Source organism: Schistocerca cancellata, chromosome 6 (assembly GCF_023864275.1).
Source record: "Schistocerca cancellata isolate TAMUIC-IGC-003103 chromosome 6, iqSchCanc2.1, whole genome shotgun sequence".
Lineage (NCBI taxonomy): Eukaryota > Metazoa > Arthropoda > Insecta > Orthoptera > Acrididae > Schistocerca > Schistocerca cancellata.
The window spans coordinates 440954963-440971361 of NC_064631.1; the positions used below are offsets into that span (position 1 = coordinate 440954963).

At 38.6% G+C, this 16399-nt stretch overlaps 1 protein-coding gene across 1 annotated transcript in view; it reads right to left on the reverse strand.

Moving 5' to 3' along the window:
* Nucleotides 1-16399, reverse strand: part of LOC126088375 (peroxisomal acyl-coenzyme A oxidase 3-like) — a 151557-nt gene that overhangs the window by 46086 nt on the left and 89072 nt on the right. The gene's annotated exons all lie outside the window — the stretch shown is intronic.

Sequence of the window (16399 nt, forward strand, 5' to 3'; positions counted from 1 at the left end):
TTCAAATTTCTAGGTGTTCAGATAGATAGTAAACTGATAGATAGTAAACTGTCTTGGAAAGCTCACATTCAGGATCTTGTTCAGAGACGTAATACTGTGTGTTTGAGAGCTGTTGCTAGAAATAATGGACTCACTAGCAAATGTTATAATAATATAAATATACAGAATTCCAGGGACGTCAACTACAGAACTATTCTAATCCAAGCTTCAAATTATGCTAGAAGACCTTTGTAGAGCAAAAAAGAAAAAAACTGTGATAGCTGCTGATTTTAATATTGACATCACATGTGATAGTAACCATGCTTCAAGATTCTCTTACTTAGTAAAGTAACATGGTTTCAAATTATATTTCTTTGAATCAACCAGAGACAATGGGCAATCAGCAACATGTATTGACAATGTTCTAACTAATTATGTATATGAAAATGTGTATAAATTTTGTCTAGGTCTAGGTATTTTGGATCATTGGGCGTTGTTCACTGAGCTGCCACAGATAGACAGGAATATTTCACATATGAGAACCCATATGAGCAGGAACTTTAGCAAAGAAAACTTGCTAACATTTAGTGAGAAGCTAAAAGAGAAAACATGGCCTGTTGATCATTGTAACTCAAGTGACAAAAACTTTGAGAAATTCCTAAATAGTTTTCTTGGTGCCTTTAATGAAACATTTCCACCTAGACTCTGCAGCAATAAAATAACAAATAAAATAAAGTGGATTACCCAGGGAATAAAAATTTCCAATGTAAGGAAAAGGCAATTGCACAGAGAACTAAAATACAATAAAGATATTGATTTCATTAAATATGTTAGACACTATAAAACCATATTGAAAAGAGTTGTCATGGCAGCAAAACAACTGCCAAATAACAGGCTAATTATTCTTAACATCACTTTGGCTGCATGTGAAATGAGGCTGACTGTCCTGTGCTCGCTGCATTTCTTGGTTCCTTGTTTTTTCGGTAATGGAATCATTACTGTTGTCAAAAAGTCCTCAGGCCATTCACCACTGTCATATATTTTATTACATAACCTCAATATTTCTCTTATTCCATTGTGGTTCAAGCATTTCTCCCGGTATTGTATCTGTACCTACTGCTTTGCCATTTTTCATTGCAGCAATGGCAGACTTTACTTCTTCCATTATTATGGTCGGTCCTTTCTCTTCATCACTTACACTGTTGTGTGATTCAAGTTCCAGAGTTTCTGGTTTGCTATTTGTGTCATATAGCTCTTTTATATATTCTTCCCATCTCTGGAGGACATCGTCACGATCTTTGTACACTACCTCTTTGTCTTTACTCAAAATTTCCATAGTAGCACTTCCTGCTCTGTTTTGTTCCCATGTCATAGTCTTTACTCTGTTGTATAGTAAATCGTATCTTCCCTTCCTGTCCAGTTCTTCAATTTCATCACATTCCTCTTTTAGCCATTTTTTCCTAGCCTGCTCTGTTTCTTTTCGCAGTTCATTATTTAACCTTCGGTATATCTTTCTTGCATCTCCAGTGTTCTTGTTTTTCAATTTTCTTCTCTCCTCCATCTTGGAAATAATTTCTTGTGTGACCCATGGTTTTTTGACCTTTTCCCTTTTACATATCCTATATTTTGCTGTCCTGCTTTAATGATTCCTTCTTTCAGCATATTCCAGTACTCGTTGGCATTATCAGGTGCTTCTTTGTCTCGTAATGTGTTTAGAAAGTCCCGAGACAGCATTTCTGTAATTTGTTCTTTGTTGGACCTTATCTTCTCTAGATCTCACTTCTTCACCATTGTCGCCTTTTTCAGTTTTTTCATTCTTATTTCTATTTCTGCCATAAGTAAGTTGTGGTCACTATTAATATCTGCACCTGGTAATGTGTGCACCTTCTTGATTCCATTCCTGTATCTTTCTTCTACCAGTATAAAATTGATTTGGTTTCTGTATTCATCCCCTGGTGATTTCCAAGTGTAGAGCCTCCTCTTATGGTTCTTGAACCATGTGTTTGCCGCTATCAGCTGCCTTTCCCTGCAGAAGTCAATTAACCATTCACCTCTGTCATTTCTCTTTCCAAGACCATGACTGCCTACTATGTTTCCCTCTTTCCCTTCTCCCACAATGGCGTTCCAGTCTCCCATTACTATTTTGCAGCATTTTTTATTTTCGTCCATTATTCTCTCTATTACATTGTACGTTTCCTCTACAATTTGGTCATCATGATCTGAAGCTGGCATATACACCTGGACAATCAGTAAATCTTTTTGTGCTCCTTTCAGCCTTACACCAATAACCTGGTCATTTGCATAGTCTATATATTCCACACATTTAGCCAATTCCTTTGTCATAATCATTCCTACTCCATTAATTCCTTTTATTTCTCCTCCCGAGTAGTACAATACATATTCATCTGACTGCAATTCTCCATGTACATTCCATCTTACCTCAGCAACACCTACGAGGTCCATATGATTCTTTTCCATATCTCTTTTAAGGTTTTCTAGTTTTCCTGCTTGTAGCAGAGTTCTGACATTCCAAGTACCAATTCTCGTTTTGGTTTTTTGCCTCCTTTCAAGTTGTCCCCCCTGGAGATCCGAATGGGGGACTATTTTACCTCTGGACACTGATTTAACATGAGAGGAAGCCATTTTTTGTGCATAAAATGGAGACTGCATTATGCAGGGAAGATAATCTGCGGTGGTATTCTGTTGCCTTCCGCAGTTCTGGAGGCCACCCCTAACATGGGATACAGATGCCTTTTGCAGCCGCCCGCTCCAGGTCAGACGCCGCATGAGAAGTGTAGGTTGGAAAATGAAAGACCCCTAGCCCTCGAAACCTAATAGAGTCAGGGTCGGAAAAGGTTATCACAAAAAAATAAATTCCTTTGGCCTAGATGAAAACTCAGAAAAATTTACAAAATTCTTAAAACTTTCTTTGGAGGATGTAGAAAATGCTATTCTAACATTAAGAAACAAAAAATCTGCAGGGTTTGATGAAATACCCACCAAAATTATTAAAGTGATACACAAAATAATTGCAAACCCACTAGCTCAAATAATAAATCAATGTTTTGAAGAGGGCTGTTTCTCAGAGGTACTGAAATATGCTGAAGTCAAACCACTTTTCAAGAAGGGATCAAGAGAGATGATGGGAAATTATCATCCTATCTCAGTTCTTCCAGTCCTATCTAAAACACTTGAAAAAACTTGCTGGTGCACAAATCCAAAACTTCATTTCTAAATATTCTATTATTCTAAACAATCAGTTTGGTTTTCAGCAGGGAAAAAATGCCATAGATGCATTAAACAGTTTCATTGAGAAAATAAGTACATCATTAGACAAGAGGAATAAGGTGGCAGGAATTTTCTGCGACCTCACAAAGGCATTTGATTCTGTAACCCATGCATTGCTTGTTTACAAACTTGAAAAGTATGGCTTTAGTGGCAGTGCCCTACAATGGCTTAAATTCTACTTATCCAACAGAAAGCAAAGAGTTAGTGTTTCTTCAAATGGCACATATTATTTTTCTGACTAGAAAAAAAATCTCAGGGTGTTCCACGAGGCTCCATATTAGGCCTAGTCCTATTTCTCTTTTATGTTATTGACTTACCATTAAATATCAGCTCCCCATCAGATCTGTTCACAGATGATACTTCTGTCTTAGTTGAAGATCAGGATTTGGAAAAAAACTTCCAATTCTGTGATCAGTACACTCAGTACCTTAGAAACTTGGTTTCAGCTAAATGGTTTGAATCTAAATATATCTAAGAATTATGTGATGCAGTTAAAACCAAACAGTCAAAATGTGAGCAGATTAAATTTGTACACAACAACCAAGGTATAGAAGAAGTTGACTCAGTCAAATTCTTAGGTTTAAATGTAGATAAAAATTTGAGCTGGCAGACACACATTGAATACATGGCAAACAAACTGAGCAGCTTTGCATTTGAAATGCAAATATTATCAACTGCAACTGATATGGACAGACAAAAAGTAGCATATACAAGCTACTTTGAATCCATTATGAGGTATTTTATTGTTTTTTGGGGAAACTCAATAAACATAGTGCAGATACTAAAAATACAGGAAAAAATCATTCGAAACATGTGCACTGCAAATCACAAAGAACCTTGTTGACCATTATTTAGAAAACTTAAAATATTAACTCTGCTATCCTTATACATATATGAGATTATTATATTTTTGTACACCAGACATGAATTATTTGAGAGAAATCATTTTGTCCATTCACATGATACTGAAAACAAAGAAAATATTATGCTCTCCACCCACTGCCTCAGATTGTATGCCCAGGGTCCTCGATGCATGGGAATGAAAATTTGTAATAAATTAAAAGGGAACAAGTTGATGTAGATGAATTTAGGATCACTTAAAAGAAAGCTATATGAGATACTGCCGGGCAGACTGGCCAAGCGGTTCTAGGTGCTACAGTCTGGAACTGCGTGACCGCTACGGTCACAGGTTTTAATCTTGCCTTGGGCATGGATGTGTATGATGTCCTTAGGTTTAAGTAGTTCTAAGTTCTAGGAGACTGATGACCTCAGACATTAAGTCCCATAGTGCTCAGAGCCATTTGAGGTACTGACACTGAAGCATTATTACTCAGTGGATGAATTCAGGTGGGGCAAACTGGAAGTTTGACCTGGATACAATGTGTTACACGTTCCAGGAAATATCTTTATAGTGTTATTATTTGTTATAGTTCTATTATTTATTAATGTAAAAATCATCGTAACTGTTTTATGGATTTTTGACATGTCTCCTGTACGTAAACCAAATAGATTGCAAATGTACGTCATGAGATGAATAAAACACAATTCACTGTTGTGTAATCGTTGCTGCAGTTTTTATATAGCCAGTCTGGCACCTGTGTCATCACTGGTGCCCATTACAGTGCTATAAATGTTTACTGGTTTTTGTTGAACATCCACTGCGGTCACTTCAACCTTCCAATGGCCAGTTCCAATCTGTGCTTAGCTGCAGATTGCAAGATCCCAAAGGTGAGGTGGAAATCAAACAGAGTAACACTAGTGAAACCCTGGAAAGACACAAAGAACTACCTTCCAGTAGCACCCATATGCCATCTGTATACAAATATTGCAGACCAAGAGCTCATTCCCGAACAGACCAGATTTACACCTGGAAAATCGTGAATAAAAAACTCTACGACACATTTAAGGAATGTTAGGTCACAAGAATTATTGAATATCTATTACAAAACAGACAGTTTTTTGTAATGATGGTAAGCAGGGTAAGTGAATGGGATCAACAAAAGAATGGTCTCACCCGGAGCATTGTCCTGCACCCTCCCTACCCCCCATTCCTTTTCATTTAATCTATACACAAACAATCAAACAATATCAGACTATAATAGTGTGTTTACATTTTTTAGCATGCAGTTTGCAGCTGTAGTGGTTATAAAGCTAAGTACTGACAAAATTATTTGTGCGCTGTTATACAGTTACTAAATTTAATAGTTTTCAGCGGTGTTTCATGCTGTTTGTGGCAAAATAATGATTTAATAAACTTTTGGAAACATTTGCTCACTGTGTTTTTTAGAGTTTTCTGTGCACTTAAGTCATTTGGTAAACTTTGTGCTTTAGTTTTCAGCTGATGTTTTTATTGTTCGTAGTGAAACATTTCACTAAAATTTTCATTCAGTGTTTTAATTTTGTTGTGTTCCAGTGGCTGCTTGAATGGTTGGTTTTAGCTAATAATATTGTGAAGTTTTGTTGGTATTGGTATTAGCTGTGGTGTATTAGTATTAATACAAGTAGTTGCATTCTTAGTAGACAGAGAATTTCGAGACTGCTGTTATTAGTTCTATAAATAGTTCTACTGCTCTAACTGAACTTAGGTAGAGTAGATGTAAAGTTTTTTGTCAGTAACTGTAAAATTTTACCATGAGTGAGAAGTGTGGGCTCTGTTGTAGGTTTTTGAGCAGTGGGTTATGGTGTGGGATTTGTTCAAAGTATTTACATTGGGGAGAATGCAGTGGGGAAGTCAGTGGGCATTTTAGCGAGAACCTCTCCTGGTAATGCAGAATCTATAGTAGAAATAAGTTGATACAGGAGCAGGAGCATAGGATCAGTGCCCTTCAGGTGTAGTTATAGCGTGCAATGGAGGAACTAGATAGGTTGAGGAGGATGGTGGGGAATATGAACTGGCAGTTGGCAAGAAGGCAGCTAGGAAGAGGAGGTATTCATACAGCTATACTTTGTGTGTATGCAATAGATTTGACCAACTATCAGAGTTGAGTGGAGAGGAGCCTCTTGTAGCTGTAGATGTCAGGAACATGCAGCAGTCCTCAGCAGTTAGGAGGCTTAGGTCAGTTGCAAAGTCTAACAGAAAGGAGGTGGTTCTGCTGCTAGGTAGTTTGCATGGTAGAGGTGTGGGTCAGCAGTTGCAGGAAGTGTTGGGGAGTGAGTACCAGGTCACCAGTGTTGTGAAGCCTAGTGCAGGGTTGGCTCAGGTGACTGACAGCTTAGGGGAGTTATGTAGGAATTTTATGAAGGAGGATCAGGTAGTGATAGTGGGTGGAGCAGGGAACAGTCTTGATAGGTAATATGATGTAGGTGGTGACCTGGAGAAGATAGCTACTCAAATTGGTGTTAGTAATGTGCATTTCATACAACTGTTTCAGCATCATGATCGGCATCATCTTAATGCTGCTGTTAGGCATGTTAACATGGAGCTGGAGAGAGTGCTGATGGCAGAGGGCATGGGTCACATTTCAGTGGTGTCAGTTCGGTGTATCAGTAGTTCAGGTTTCACTAGGCATGGCCTGTACCTCAGTAGATATGAGAACGGAAGGCTGGCAAAGCTTATAGGTGACAGTGTAGTGGGTGGTGGTTCGATCACTCATGGAAAAATTCCTGTAGTAGTTGGTGTTAGAGCTTCACCTTTTTTACAATGAAGTCACGCTGATAGGCATACCTGCTTGAAGGAAGTCCCTCTAACTAAAGGCTTACATTCAGAGGTAGTTAAATAATTAAAACAGTTTCTGGTCTCATAATTTATATCACTATGTAGAAGTATACATGAGCCTCCATGTGACTTGTTTCTTCTGGAAAAGCTACTTGCTAATCTGATGTTCCCTATTTTGTTTAGAAGTTCCATTGTGTCTGGAGTAAACAGGTGCTCATTTAAACAAACAACTCTAAAATTTGCACATTCTGACAGAATGATTTCCAGTTCATCTATTTTGGAGCTTTTATTGTTAGAAGTGTCAGTGTTTAAACCATTTATATTCCAGTGGATAACATACCTACTTTGACTATTAGTTATGGGTTTTAGCACATTTCTTGCCATATAATGGTTTGGTTTTGTCTTTCTTAATGCCACACAATTTTTTTCACCCCCATCACTGCTTATCAGTTTCCCTTATTTTTTATGACCTGGCAAGTATTTATGAACATCTTACTGAATATTTTTGAGCTCAACCTATTCAGATGTAGACCATCTTTGGCAAGACACTTTGCACTTAGAAATTTGTTGGGATCAATGAAAACGACTCTTAGTTTATTGCACCGTTCTCATCATCAGTTGACAATGGCCAAGAAGAAATCAGTTGAAAACTCATGGAAATATTACCACTTGACATACCTGGAAGCTTGAGCCATGAGGTAAGGGGTTGGAAGCAGTGCTTGTGTAAGGATGGAAGAGTATACTGTGTATGTTCGGTGGCTGGAGGAAGACCACAGTGGGAGGGGTGGGAAGGATAGTGGGTAGGACATTTCTCATTTCAGGGCATGGTGAGAGATAGTTGAAACCCTGGCTGAGAATGTAATTCAGTTGCCCCAGTCCTGGGTAGCACTGAGCTATGAGGGTAATGCTCCTCTGTGTCTGGACAGTGGGAATTTGGGAGGTGATGGGAGACTGGAAAGACAAGACGTTGGAGATTTGTTTTTCTACAGGGTTGGGAGGATAATTATGGTCTGTGAAGAGTTCAGTGAGACCTTCAGTATATTTTGAAAGGGACCACTCATCACTGCAGATGTGACGATCACTGGTGGCTAGGCTGTATGGAAGGGACTTCTTAGTATGGAATGGGTGGAGGTATTGCTGGTAGTTAATAGGTTTTATATGGATGGAGCTACTGATGTAGCCATCTTTGAGGTGGAGGTCTACATCTAGGAAGATGGCTTGTTGGGTTGAGTAGGGGCCAGAAAAGGGGGGAGAAGCTGTTGAGGTTCTGGAGGAATGTGGATAAGGTGTCCTCAAAAATGGCTCTGAGCACTATGGGACTTAACATCTGAGGTCATCAGTCCCCTAGAACTTAGAACTACTTAAAACTAACTAACCTAAGGATATCACACACATCCATGCCCGAGGCGGGATTCGAACCTGCGACCGTAGCGGCCACGCGGTTCCAGACTGAAGCGCCTAGAACCGTACGGCCACTAGCGGCCGGCAAGGTGTCCTCATCCTCAATTTATATCACAAAGATGTCATCAATGAATGTCAACAAGGTGAGGGGTTTAGGATTCTGCATTCTTAGGAAGGATTCCTCTAGTCCAGGGCTTCCCAATGTGAGGTCTGCGGGCCCCTTAGGGGTCCGCCGGCTCTTTCTAGGGGGTCCGTGGCCACTTTTCACCAAATTGTGTAAAATAATGAGTAAAATTATTGAATAAAAATGTGAAAATAAAATTTATCACTATTTTTTTGTGTGAAAAACATGTGTACTTTTACTTCAGGTCGTATTCCCAAGCAGCCTTTGCGGTTCCGAAGTGAGAACGCATACACAGTTTAGTGCTGGAGAATGCGACTTCTCTGATCCAACAATATGGGGGTCGTTTGTGCGCCGGCTCACAGCGCTAGATGCGCTGAAACCTTTTACACATGCGCGGAGTGAGCTTTGTCGACCAATCACTGTGCTCGCTGGCACGTATGCGGTCCCAGGCATTATTATGTTAAACTTGCTTTGTCAGTGCACTACCTATTTCATAAGTCGAGTTTTGACCAGTTTATTACTTCTAACATGGATCGGTGGCTGAAGTCAGGATCGTTGAAGAAGGGCGCAGTTTCTCCAATGCCTTCACAACAAGGGAAGTTTCCAGTTGAAATGAATGAGGAGGGAGGACGAGCAAAGGAAGAACAATCACAAGAAGCTCCACAGCCAGATTTATTATGTGAAAACGCTGCAAGTACTCCATTGGTTGCAATGTCCTGTGGAAATGGAATAACCAAGAAGCATAAGTACAACGAAAGCTATTTAGAAATAGGCTTTATGGAGACAAAGGAGGGTAAAGTTCAGTGTGTAATTTGTGTGCGAGTCCTTCCGAACAGTTCAATGGTTCCAGTTAAATTGTGCCTTCATTTTGAAAGTACTCACCCGGATTTCCAGGCTAAAGACATCGACTTTTTCAAAAGGAAGAGTGCTGAACAAGCTGCTTCTCAGCATTGCATGAAAACTCATGCAAAACAATTAATGAAAAGTCATTAAAAGCTTCTTTCTTGGTTAGTTATCAAGTGTCAAAAACAGGCAATGCTCATACCATTGCAGAAAATCTCATAAAGCCGTGTGTTAATGATATTGTTTCTTGCATGCTAGACGAAAAGGCAGTAAAACTCGTATCTTTGGTGCCATTATCAAACAATACTGTCAAGAGATGCATTGTTGACATGTCAAACGATGTGAAAGACACTCTTGTTTCTCGCATCCAACACAATTCATTTTCTCTGCAGATACATGAATCCACTGATGTTGCAGAATTAGCGTCTTTATTGGTTTTTGTCTGTTATGAATACTCTGGATGTTTTGAGGAGGACCTCTTATTGTGCAGACCACTACCTGCCAACACAACAGCTGCTGAAATATTCTGTCTATTGGATGATTTTTTAAGGACTAACGAAGTTTCATTGTGTAATTTTGCAGATGTGTGCACAGATGGTGCAAAAGCTATGATGGGTCCTACAGTTGGAGCAATAATGAAAATAAAAGAAAACACCAAGAATTGCAGCAGTAGTCATTGTGCTCTCCACAAATACGCTTTAGTTACGAAACAAATGCCTGTTTTGTTCAAGAAAGTTTTAGACGAATCCATTCAAATCATGAACTACATAAAATCAAGGCTGTTGAAGTCAAGACTTTTCACAATACTGTGTGAAGATATGGGAAGCCTTCATCATTCCCTGCTTCTCCACACAGAAGTGAGGTGGCTCTCACGTGGGAATGTACTCTATCAGTTGTACGAATTAAGATTGGAAGTCTTAGCTTTCCTTTTGGAGCATAACACCAAATTAGCAGACCTTATTAATGACAAAAATTGGCAGTGTATAATACATGACAACTTGTCAGATATTTTCTCCACAATGAACGAAATGAATATTTCACACCAAGGGCAAAGTCAAACAAAGGTCACTGCTATGGACAAAGTTCGAGCATTCAAGAGGAAAATCAATTTTTGGGCAGAGAGTGTCGAGGAGGGGGAGGTTGGGTGTTTCCCTCTTCTCAAGGAGTTTTTGAAAAACAAAACATTGGCGCTTGGGAAGAATTTGTTTCATCATCAAATCCTGGAACATCTTCGAAGCTTGATGTCATTGTTAGAGCATTATTTCCCAACAGCTGAAGATGAGAAGCTGCAGAAATACGTATGGGTGGTCAACCCATTCACTGTATCTAAAAAGCTGAACATTCTATCATCGAATGAATATGAGTTATTGATAGAAATTGCCACAGACCCTACCTTGAATTCAAGTTTTGACATTGACAGTAACTCACACTTTTGGATCCATTTGGATAACAAGAAATACTACACCCTTGTTGAAAAGGCAAAACCTGTACTTCTTCTGTTTGCCTCAACATACATTTGTGAATCTGGATTCTCGATCTATGCTGCCCACAAAACTAAATACCGAAACTGTCTAGATGCGGAACCAGACATCCGTCTCCAGTTGTCAAGAATTGAACCCAACTTTTCAAAATTGTGTCAGCAGAAACACCCTCAACCACCACATTAGGAGTTCATTATTATTCCTACAGACTCATCTACAGTAAAGAAGAAAGCATTTTTCTTTGTAGATGCTCAGTGAACGTACCTGAAATATAACTCTGTAGGGATTTTGTTTCTGTCTTCTACCATTTACAAAATAATTATTAATTGAATTCTGTTGGAATTGATATTTTTGTTACGAAAATTAAAATGATCTCTAAAGCTAATTTCTTTTCTTTATAATATATTCCATCCTCTCAGTTAAAAATATGGCCTGCCTATAGTTCAATTACAATTTCTTGCTATTATTCTGACACTATATTGTGGCAACTGGCTGTGAGCGTAAACAAATGAGGACTTTTAAAAGGTAAACTTCATCTGCCAGAATTATTTCCTTTGAGAAGAAAAGCCTTATGTTCTGTGAAATGCTTTGTCTTCTTATATAGAAATAAGAGAGTCTGCTTGTTTGTTTTCCTAATTTGTTTACAGTCAAGGCTGACTGCCACGATATAGTGTACAAGTAGTAGTTGAAGTTGTCAGCTGTGGCTAAACTGTTGCCACGCCGCCTGCCAGTTGACAGCTATCAACTGACAGTACACTGTTGCAATGCTGCCTGCTAGCTGCCGGCTAAAGACTGACAGCTGCCGTTCAGTAGATACGTAAAAATAACTAGATTTTCCAAGCTGTTTACGTGGGCATGAAAATTGATTGTGGAACTGGAAAATGGCTTTATGAAAGCACATTTCCAGAATCTATTTTGAAGTGTTTAACTGACCAACCAAAAGCAGAACTGAGACATCGGCTTACGAAATCCAGTTTTGGAAACGCATGTAAACTGGGTGAATGTATTCTCACACATTGCACAACAGATGTCACACTAGTCCTTTAAAGGCAATTCCTTGGCCTTTTTTCTTTCGTGATATGTTTGTATCCCGAATTATGGGTCTGCCTCTTTTCTTCACAGTCGCGCGGAATGGCCACTCAGTCTAAGGCGCCATGTCGTTGTGGATTGCATCGTCACTCCCGCCGGAGGTTCGAGTCCTCCCTCGGGCATGTGTGTGTGTGTGTGTGTGTGTGTGTGTGTGTGTGTGTGTGTGTGTGTGTGTGTGTGTGTGTGTGTTCAGCGGAAGTTAAACTTAGGTTAATAGTGTGTAAGACTAGGGTCTGATGACCTCAGCAGTTAAGTCCCATAGACTTTGCATACATGTTTTCTTTAGATTTCACGAAAAACCACACACACACACACACACACACACACACACACATGACTGTTACGAAATACGCATGCTCCTTACACAACAGTAACCAAACAGAACAGTGGAAGTGAACAGACCACAAGTGGTAGCTTGTCAATAGCGAACAGACTGCACGTGATGTTGATTGCTCTTGGAGGAAGGCAGCTCCAATGTGTGAAACGTCAATTACCAAGTAATTTCAATCAGGCTATAGTGTGTTGAACAAAGGATATCTATTTGACGTGAAGAATGACAGCTTGCTCTAAACACAGAAAAATGTAAGTTAATGCATATGAGTAGCAAAAACATTCTGTAATATTCAAATACAGTATTAATGATGTGCTGCTTGACAAAGTTCCATCAGTTAAATATTTAGTATAAGATTGCAAAGCAGTATGACATGGGATAAGCATATAATGACAATACCAAGGAAAGTGAGTGAGAGACTTCTGGTGGGGGAGTGTAGCTCATCTCTAAAGAAGATCATGGTTGGAACACTAGTGTGACCCATTCTTGAGTACTGTTCGAGTGTAGAGGGATTCTCACCAGGTTGGATTAACCCTTCGGTGGGCACGCCTATGGCAGTTAGCTGCAAGGTGTAGTTTTCTACTAGTATAACAGATAGCATTACAGTTGCGTTCATGTACAGATACACATTTGTTGTTCTCAACAGGTGTCACCACTTACTACATTTGCTCGATTCATGCTTTCAGCAGTTTGGTCACTATTGTTGTTTGAAACGTGAGTGTTGGGTTTGTGGTGTGTTTGCTGCTACACGCCTTGTGATGTAAGTATTTTCTATACTTGTGTTTTTCTTTTGCCTAAAAGCAATCTTTCTTTTATATTAGTATATAGTGAATATTCAAATCAAATGAAAGTTCCCACATGCAATTTTCATTACCTTTTACAATCTAGGATATTGACTGGCTACAATATATTACTTTTATAAAAACATGTGTTTCATTAGGTCTCATAAAAGCATGGAAATGGAGGAAAACAAGGCATTTGACAGGCACTATGTAATTGTACATCCTGAAGACTATAATAAAGTATTGCAAGAATTGTAAGAAGAAGAATTACAAGAATTGTCAGATTTATGTGAATCTGAGTTGGAAGGGGAAGTTATTGAAGAAGAAAACCACAGCAGTGACTCCGAACAATCAACAGTGGAAACAGATGACCACCTGGTTGAAGAGGGAAGACAACAAACAGACAATTACCGATTTTACGTAGGAAAAGATAAATAAACTATTTGGATAACTGAACCACTTCCTTCTTCTTCTTCTTCTTCTTCTAAAACAAGGCCAAGAACGTCCTAAACGTTTTGCCAGGTCCAAAAGCAAGTGCTGAAATTACAGAAAAAGAAACTGATGCATTTCACCTATTTATTACTGATGGGATAATTGTAAACATTGTGGAAAATACAAACTGATACATCGAGAATACTGAAAGAGCTGAATTCAATATTCAAGAGAACGAGACTGCTGAAATACCACAAAATCAGAGATAAAGACTCTTTTAGGTGCTTTATATCTAATAGGCATAAAGAAAGGAGAACACATGAATTGATGTGAATTGCGGGATGCAGATGGTACAGGAATGATTATTTTACAAGCTCTCTTCAGCTATAAGCACTTTTGCTTTCCACTTTGAATTCTTAGGTTCAATGACCTGGGTACCCAGAATGAAAGAAAACAAAGTGACAAACTAGCACCTATTTGGGACTTCCATCAAGAGTTTGTCAACAACTGGCTTGCTCACTACAATGTCAGCAAGTTTGTCACTATTGTCGAGATGTTGCATCCTTTCGAAGGATGCTGCGGATTTGTACAGTGTATCCCCAACAAGCCAGCAAAAAGATTTATGCCTTGTGTGATGCCAAATAATTTTACACTCTGAACTTTGAAATTTACTGTGGCAAGCAGATGCCAGGACCCTACCTGAAGTCTACTAAGCCTGATGACATTGTGCAAAGATTAGTGAAACCAAGTGAGAAAACAAACAGAAATATTATGACTGACAATTACTACAGTAGCTATCCTCTGGGTGAAAATCTCCTTGGCAATGGTTTGACTTTCTTGGGAACCATAATTTAAAAAAAATGGAAATACCTCAAGAATTCCAAGCAAATACAACCCGAGAAGTCCAGTCATGTCCCTTTGGTTTTCAAGGCAATTTTTGTATGGCCTCGACTGTTCCTAAAAAGAATAAAGCTGTGACTTCTTTTACTGAAAATGCACAGCACAAATGAAATAGATCAAGAGACTATGAAATCAAGAGTGAATCTGGAATACAATGCTACCAAAGAGGAGTAGACACTGTAGATAAGATGTGCTCATCCTACAGTATTTCCAGAATAATGTGACGATGACCACTTGCACTTTTCTACAGACATTTAGATATTGCTGGCATAAATGCAAACATGATTTTCAAATTCAACAATCCTGACAATAAAGAAAGAAGACGAATTTTTTGAAACATCTTACTCTGGACCTAATGGATGAACATTTGAATCAACAAGCGTTACTTGAGGCACTTTCCCAAGGATATTCATGCTTTCTTGACCAAGTATAGGCACGAAGAAGAGAAGACCAAGGAGCTAACAAAACCTGGAATTGGTTACATATGTGGCAGGCATAAAAACAACAGAACCAAAACAGTATGTATGAAACGCAAGAAAAATGTATGCAAGAAACACAGTGTCATAGATACAAAATGTGTGCAATGTGAAAGTGAGCTGCAGATGTAAGTTGACTAATTTATTCACAATCATAAACAGGAGTGGGAGTTTATGAATGCCCCATTTCATAATGTGTTTCCTTGTTACTTTCGTTTCATGAGAATCAGTGTAATTAAGTGATATAATTAAAAGAACCACGAAGGCAATAAAAAATATTGGCTTGTTATAAATTACAATCACAATAATAGACAACTGTGAAGGCAACAAATAAATAAAATATTATTTTTATAAAGCCATGTAATGTTATGTTATGTTTTCTCCAATAATATGTAACAGGTGATTACATAAAGATTACTTTTCCTTAGGTTAAAAATGTAATACTAATTGTGGTGTAAAAGCCGCAACGAACCTACTCATGGAAGTATGAAAGGCGTGCCCACCAAAGGGTTAAAGGAAGACACTGAAGCAATTCAAAGACAAGCTGCTAGGTTTTTATCAGTAGGTTTGATCAAAATGCAAGTATTACAGAAATCCTCCATGAACTCAAATAGGTATCACCAAGGGAAAAACTATGGTCTTCTCATGAAATTCTATAGAGAAAAATTTAGGGAACTGACTTTAGCACTGATTGCAGAATGATGCCACTGCTGTCAACACAGATTTTGTGTAAGGCTTGTGAAGTCAAACTAAGAGAAATTAGGGTTTATATGGCAGCATATAGACAGTTCCTTTTCCCTCATTCCATTTGCAGGTGGAATAGGAAAGGAATGGCAAGAAGTGGCACAAGGTATCCTCTGCCATGTACCATATGGTGGCTTGCACAGTATGTATGTAGGTGTAGATGAAAGTACTGACTGTGAATCAAGCATTGGATCAAGTACAACGTGCAGAAGAAAGAAGCAAGAAAAGAAGGGAACAGAGACAAGGAAAGAAGCAGAAGACGAATCCAAGGTGACAAAAAGAGCACATGAGTAGAAAAGTAACAAGAGTATTGAGGTCCAGTATATAAGAAAAAAAGAAGAGGAGCACAGGAAAAGGATGAAGAAAGGTGCACACAAGTGCAAATTAAATGAAAACATATGAAAGACTGAAAGAACGAAAATGAAGACAATGGTGACTACAGAACCAAATTAAGTGTACTGCATACACTCAAATGTAGTGCAGTTCATATCGATTATTAACTAAACAACATGTATCATTTAAAAATGTAAAAATCTAGAGACACTACAGATAACAATGAGAAAATGGTTGGCAACAGTGCACAATGTTGTAACATTTCAGTCAGTTCATAGGAAACAAAAACTTCACATTTTGAGTGTGCTGCACTGTTGTGACAAGTAGTCATGGCATAATATGCCTTTGAGGAAATGAATTATGCCACAATTCCATAAAGACCATGCATGTTATTGCCATTATCTGTGCTCTGTCTGCATTATCCCTTGTGTGCCCAACTATAATGGTGCAATCTCTTATGAGCGGAACAGTCAACTTAATTGCATGGTTTGATTGTATCTAGAACAGGGCTACTAAATCTTTTTTACGTACCGCCCACATT